Raw genomic sequence first — 8,010 nt, 5'->3', positions numbered from 1 at the left:
CAGAGAGCACTAAAGCAGTTTCTAAATGGTTAGAATACTGTCCCAAAATGAGATGCCCTTACTTCTTTATCCCACTTGTCAAGGCAGAAGAACGCAGGAGGGTTGAGGATGGAGGGGACTAGGACTGTATCCAAGAAAGACAGAGGAACCAACTGTAGAAGGGCTGGTAAAAGTTCAGGTACTGTACATAAGGAAGCCTTTGATTTAGAAGAGGCTGATTGCCAAACCCATATAGGAGCAAATGCAATAATCTGTGAGTTGCGGCTCGTGCAGCTAGTTTGTCAATTTATCTGTGAGAAGCAGCAATTTTTGGTGAAGGTAGAACCAGTTTGGTTTTGGTTTTAAAAATCATGTTGTTATATCCCCAAAATACCAGCACTTGCTTTAACTCACAGATTTTTACTTTTGGGATTTGGCAGATAGCAGTTTACTGTCATAGTGGACTTGGTGGGTGAAGAAGAAGGCCAAGCAATATTTGCGTTTCTTTGTATGTATGGTTTATGCTGTGGTATACAGCTGTAAGCTCGCAAGAGCAGGGCCGTCTCCCCTCATGTGCCTTTCCTTCTCTTACTCACATTATCCTATATTTCATACTCCCTTTGATGGCACCTAACCCCTGGATTTCTGAACTCATCCTATATTGTCTTGAACTGTAAGTGCTGATTTGCTAATTTGCTTATGTACTCTGTAATGGGCGCTGCGGATCCCTTGTGGCACCATATAAATAAAGGATAATAATAATGTCCACAGTCACCATGTCAACACAAGACTGTCGATATGGGCTGAATGTTGACATTGTGAATGTCGACAAGGTTTCTACTGTGTGTTGACAGCTTTCATGTAGACATTTGCTATGTCGTCCCTGACATACAGTAATGTTGATATGTTCAATATGATGACATTATGAATGTCAATGGTGCGATTGTCGGCCATACTGTCTAACCGTACTGTCAGCCTAAGCCTGATGCTGATCTGTACAAAATATACGCATGTTGAAACGTTGCTTGTGGACATTATGGCCATGTCAACATTACAGATGGAATTGTTGACATTCTAAGAGGGGTATTCAATTGTTTGAAAAGTCAGTTGGGTGTCTGTTTTTTCCTATCTAATAGACAGGAGGAAAAAAAGACACCCAACCGACTTTTCAAACATTTGAATTCCCCCCTAAATGTCAACAATTATAACCATTAGTGTCAACATTGTGGACATCAACAACATGACTATATACCTTCGTGTCTTTAAATGGCTTTTATTTTATGCAGAGGCACATTGGGGTCGGTGACCAACGATACAGTAAACATTCCCACCTTGTGCGCCTTCGATGCATGTGAATCAGGCATTTGGCCAGACGGGTGAAGGGTGCGAGAAGCCTTCGCTGGCAATTGAATTCCTTCCTTTGCCCACTGGAGAGAAAATTTACTCTCCAACGAGTGCTGGAACTGAGTAAGTTATCCGTTTATTCTCGAGGACATGCTATCTGTTACTAATGCTGGCAACGTTTGCAAGCGGCCAAACATCTCTGTGGCAATCTCACCTTTAATGATCATATTCATGTTCTTCATTGTCTAATTAATTTTTTATATCCATATTAGAGGATGGAGTCCTCAATCTCTGATTCTCTGCAGGCGCTTTTGTGCTGAGGTTGACTCTTAGGCCCTCATTCCGAGTTGATCCCTCGCTAGCTACTTTTTGCAGCCGTGCAAATGCATAGTCACCGCCCACGTGGAGTGTATTTTCGCTTTGCAAGTTATGATCGCATGTGCAGCCGAGCGCTACAAAAACATTTTGTGCAAAACAAGACCAGCCCTGAAGTTACTTATCCTGTGCGATGATCCTAGCGACGGAGGTTCCGGAATTGACGTCAGATACCCGCCCTGCAAATGCCTGGTCACGCCTGCGTTTTTCCTGCCACTCCTAGAAAATGGTCAGTTGACACCCATAAACGCCCTCTTCCTGTCAATCTCCTTGCGATCGGCTGTGCAAATGGAATCGTCGCTAGAAGCACTGCACAACAACGATGCTGTTTGTACCCGTACAACGCGTGTGCGCATTGTGATGCATACTCATGCGCAGTTTTGCTGTGTTTTTACCTGATCACTGCGCTGCAAATTTCGGCAGCGAGCGATCAACTCTGAATGACCCCCTTAGGCAGGGCCGGTGCTAGGGTGTTCGGCGCCCTCCTGCAAACGATAAATTTGCGCCCACCCATATTTTACAAAGGCACAGCGTGCGTCAAAAGGGGGTGTGGTCTCTCAAGGAAGGGACGTGGCCACACAGTAGTACCCCCATTTCAAATTATGGCACACAGTAGCACAATCGTATTCACATTACCCTGCGCATAGTAGTGCTGTTTATACACATAATGTCCCCTGTAGTGGCGCTGGTTATACACATAATAGTCTCTGTGATAGCGCCAGTTATACACATAATAGCCCCTGTAGTAGCGCCGGTTATATATGATGCCCTCAGAAGTGCCATTTATACAAATTATGCCCACCCTCCCACCAGTGGTGCGAGTAGAAAAAGTGTCTTAGTGGTACTGTGTGCGCGTGCCAAAGGCACAATTGCCAAAAAATGGGTGTGGCCAAATGCCACAAGAGGCATGGCCAATGAAAATGGGGGCGTGATACACATATGGGGGGCCAGATACACATGACCCCAATAGTGCCAGATACACATATGCCCTCGACGTGCCAGATACAGTATGCGCCTACACTGCCTGATATGACCCCACAGTGCCAGATACACGAATGCCCCACATTGCCAGATAGACAAAAACGCCCCACAGTGCCAGATACACAAATGCCCCACAGTGCCAGATACACAAATGCCCGACAGTGCCAGATACACAAATGCCCCACAGTGCAGATACACAAATGCCCCCAGCAGTGCCATATATGCCCCCACTGTGCCAGATATGCATATGCCCCCAGTGCCCGATATGCTCCACAGTGCCAGATACACAGTGTCCCACAGTGCCAAATACACAGTGCCAGATACACAGTACCCTACAGTGCCATATACACATTGCCCCACAGTGCCATATACACTGCCTTCGATGCACACACATGCACATAGATACACGCACACACACACACACACACACACACACACACTGTAGATACACATACACATAGATAGATACACACACATATACACACACACTTCCTCACTCACGCTCCTTCAGCATACCATCTGGATGGCTGCATTTGTAGCAGTTTCTGTCCTCTTCAGCCTGGTCCCGTGTAGCTCTGCCCCTCAAATGGTGTGACAGGCACAGCAGGCAGCAGCAGCAGGGGGCCCAGGCGCAGCAGCGGGGATGCAGAGCAAGGAGAGTGCCTCTCCAGTCAGGCGCCAACCTGCTTTGCATCTCTTTGCTGAGCGGGTAGTGCCGGGCCTGCTCTTAGGGGTATATTTACTACAGTACAGGGTTATAAACGTGGAGCTGTTGCCCATAGTTACCAATCAGATTTTAGCTATTATCTTCTAGAATGTGCTATATAAAGGATAAGTAGAATCTGATTGGTTGCTATGAGCAGCATCTTCTATATACCTGCACTTTAGTAAATATACAGTACCTACTAGGATACTGAGAGAAGATAGATTAGAAAGTAATGCTCTTAGAAGAGATGGCTCACACTTTTAAGAGTGAAAAACTGTTCATATCGGAGAATTCACAAAGGTGGCATGAATATAGAGTTCCACTCTCCAACCACTAGATGGCGAGGTTGTACTGCAGGAAGAAATTCACAAAATCCAGAAATATAGCAATCTTTTTACAGCAGCAAAATCCTGTGACTGTGACTTTTTGCTATTCTGTTCGAAGATTATGTTAGCACAGCTTTGTAAGGGATGAATTGCGCCTTTTAGCATTATATCCGAGATAACTTTTAAAAAATTCTAGTCTTAATGTAAAAATCACAGAACACAGGCCCTCATTCACCTCGCATCACAGTGTACCGAAAATCGCAATCGATGTGTTCGCTTTCACAGTGCGATCGCATCCCTGAGGTTGTGGTTCAGGATGATTTCCCCAGTCTCTCATGCACTTCCCATAATTCACACACTGCAGTATTGACCTGTGATACCCAGAGGAACAGAGGGTGGGGCTTAGTTGGGGGGTGGGGTAGGTACAACATACCCAGGCTTGGGCCAGTTAGAAGGGCCCGGGTCAGCTGCTGAGACAGGGGCCCCATAGCACATAGTTGTACAGCTACGATTTCACTCCCAGACTGTGTCAGACTGAGCGGCTTTCCTAAGACACCGGTGTCTATCCAGCTGCGCACGAATTTGCAGTGCTAACTAGGGAATGCCCAAAAAATGATCCCGACATGCCTGCGTTTCTAGCCACTCCGTTACCTGCCCCAAACGCTGACTACCTGTCACTCACTAAGCTAATTAATCCTCTGTGCATGCGCTATCACTAATTAATCGCAGCGCGTGTACAGCGTAGCTCTGGCAAATAATCGCTCCTCTGTGTCTGATATCAACATTGTGTGCACCTCTGAATCAGGCCCAACGCTAATAATAAATGCTAACGTTACATTTACCATGTAAAATTCTATTCAGTACAAACACAAATACAAAATAAAAGTACAAATGTAATTGAGTTGAATGCAAATACCCGCTGTTTTAGCTTTAAAAATCAAATGGGAATTATTCTAACTGCTGTGGTCTGAATGCAAATATCAATTAAGTAATGAAAATACTGTAGGTGGCTTCATATAAAACAGAAAAAATACTAAAGCTTTATATACTACGGGACAGAAGTGATGAAGTTGGGCGGAGGTGCGGGTTCCCGGCTGAACTTGTTTTTTTTAAAGAGGCAATCATGTACAAGGCAAAACCATGCATTGCGAATGATTGTCGCTTTAAAAAAAAAGTTTGGCCGGGATCCCGCACCTCCGGCCACACTGCTGAAAATTCATGCTCCTGCCGCACCCAATGTGCTGTCTACTGAGATGGCCACTGGATGCAGCTCTAATATGCCGTGGTGTGCAAATAGTCGCACCATCAGTAAGACATCAATCAGACCAGACTGTCCAATGGAATTTGTCCGCTGGTGTCAGTGAAACTATGTTTTTTGACTAAGTACCTGCCTCTGGAACGCCCCGACATGCCGTCCGATGTCAGACACCTCCATCACGCCCATCGGAATTGCATGGATCTCTATACTATTGCGATCTGCGACCACTAACGGTAACCATCGGGAAGCGTGTACATCTTGGCTGCATGCGCAGATGTGGAATATCGGGCTCCTGGTGTTCTACATCCATCTACCTCTGAATCAGGTCTACAGATTTCTGTTTCTAGGTCTACCCCTGTCACATTTATGGGGGTTCACATTATGAACTGTTGATATGTGTGTGCTATTTGTGGTATACACAGTTAGATAATAGTAGACAATGGCGGGATCAGCAAATGGAGTGGTGGCACAGTGGGATTGAACCAGGACTTCAGCTATATTGCGATGTTACAATGTACTACCGTACTCACAATAATCACAGGGGTTACCTTATCCCCCGACACATCTGTTTTGTTCATATGTTTGTATATCCAGTCATCAGGACACAGAGACATGTGAGTTCACTGCTGTGCTGTTTATTCCGTCACCAACTCCAGACACACTGCACACTGAACCACCCCCTTCCCAGCATCCCCCTGGTCCCTGGGACCATCACTGAAGATTCAGACTTACACAGATTAGTAAGGGAGTGTCTACAAATATTAAGCATTCTAATACACTAACATCACAACATCTACACAGGACGCCTCCAGATACAGCAGCGCACCAGACTTGTTCCCAGTGAGCCCAGTGCATCATACCCATATCCAATATCACATTAATCACAGCAGATATAGCGAAGATGGAGGGGCACATGCAGAGGACTATCTGGCATGTATAGGCAGCAGCAAAACATAGGATAGTATACAGTGAATCTCTGGAGCTGAGTACTACACCCATGTTTAGTATTGTGGTGCTGAAACACAGTGGCAAGATGGTGTCGGCGGAAATCTTGGTAAAGGGTCTAACTGCTTCAGTAAAGGCAACATGGATATAGTGCAGGAGCGCACTCCATTTGCAACATGAACGTGCTCTAAATATACTGTATGTGCCCTTCACTTGCATTAGTGTAAGGAGTCACAAGTCTAAGATGCAACAGAATCCACATAAAGACAGAGGTGTAGATCTATTTTATGTAGTTAACTAATTCAAGAGAACATGCCCCACTCCTTACAAAATCAAAATCCCAATGTGCGGGTGTGAGAGGTGCGGTTGGGGGCCTGCGAGTGCGTGTGGTGGTGCCTGCTGCCGTGCAGGTGTAGACTCGGTACTCACCAGGCGCCGCTCTCTCTCACCTTCAGGTACCGGAACCTTCAACGGACCTGGAATTCTTCAGTCGGATCCGGACACGGCGATTCCCTCTTGGAGCTGACCGTCGACCGAGCTGAGGAGAGAATGGTCTACATTAAAGGGGGTATCGACCCTGCTTCCGGTGGAACAGGGGATACCCCAGGGGTGGCTGCGACCTTCACCGGCTGGGTGAATGGTCATCACCGGCACAAAGCCTCAGCTACCCAGCTTTCACACACTCGCGCTTTCGCACGTAGTGTGATGAAAGGGATTCTCACGTCCGTGAGCAATCCTAACTCCGGCGCTCGGGGACAAACAAGGGACAGACGTACACGGATGCTACTCACCGTCACAAGTCTTGCACTCCGATCTTCTCCACTTACAGGTCCCTGTAAGGAGGCAAAGAGAAACAGCCGTGCAGGGCCTAACTCTGACCTAGTGTCACACCCTATACTATCTACAACAGCAGAGCCCTCAAACTAGCTCTGTGGGTGTGGTGCAACACAACTATGCACAACTTACACAACACATACACTTTGCCCTGCACGGTAACAACATATATCACACTATCGGAGTTACAACATAAAACGGTGCTGTCCCTTTGTCTACCCGACTCAGAACACCCAGCAGTGGGGACCGCACAGCTCACCCACCTACCGTACTCTCAGGGTGGCCTGAGCCTAACGCCCAGTGTCACCTTTACTCACCTCGGGGAAAACACTGCTTCGATGGGCCTAGCGCCCCCTAACTGTCCACAGGCCGGAGGCCTGACTTTGCCCACGGGCCTAGCGCCCGCCTACCTTGCTGCCCGTTGGGTGACCTGGGCCTTGTGCCCAAGGTCACCTTATCGTACCTATTTGGCCAAAATCCACTAGGGCCTAATGCCCTCTAATGCTCCCACAGGCCTAGTGCCTGACCGTGCCCCTCGGGCCTAATGCCCGCCTAACTGCGCCCACAGGCCGGTGGCCTGACTATACTTATGGGCCTAGTGCCCAGCCTGCGCCCAGGCCTAGTGCCTGCCTATGTGCCCCCACGGGCCGAGAGGCCCGACCAAATGTCCACGGGCCGGGAGGGCCCGACTACATGCCCACAGGCCGGGAGGGCCTGACTGTGCCCACGGGCCTATTGCCCGAACACCCGGTGGTCTAGGGAGGGGCGGGTACAGTCAGGCCCTCCCGGCCTGTGGGCATGTAGTCGGGCCCTCCCGGCCCGTGGACATTTGGTCGGGCCTCTCGGCCCGTGGGGGCACATAGGCAGGCACTAGGCCTGGGCGCAGGCTGGGCACTAGGCCCATAAGTATAGTCAGGCCACCGGCCTGTGGGCGCAGTTAGGCGGGCATTAGGCCCGAGGGGCACGGTCAGGCACTAGGCCTGTGGGAGCATTAGAGGGCATTAGGCCCTAGTGGATTTTGGCCAAATAGGTACGATAAGGTGACCTTGGGCACAAGGCCCACGTCACCCAACGGGCAGCAAGGTAGGCGGGCGCTAGGCCCGTGGGCAAAGTCAGGCCTCCGGCCTGTGGACAGTTAGGGGGCGCTAGGCCCATCGAAGCAGTGTTTTCCCCGAGGTGAGTAAAGGTGACACTGGGCGTTAGGCTCAGGCCACCCTGAGAGTACGGTAGGTGGGTGAGCTGTGCGGTCCCCACTGCTGGGT

Source organism: Pseudophryne corroboree, chromosome 8 (genome assembly GCF_028390025.1).
Source record: "Pseudophryne corroboree isolate aPseCor3 chromosome 8, aPseCor3.hap2, whole genome shotgun sequence".
Lineage (NCBI taxonomy): Eukaryota > Metazoa > Chordata > Amphibia > Anura > Myobatrachidae > Pseudophryne > Pseudophryne corroboree.
The sequence above is the reverse complement of the archived record's forward strand: the minus strand, read 5'-3'. Positions refer to the sequence as shown.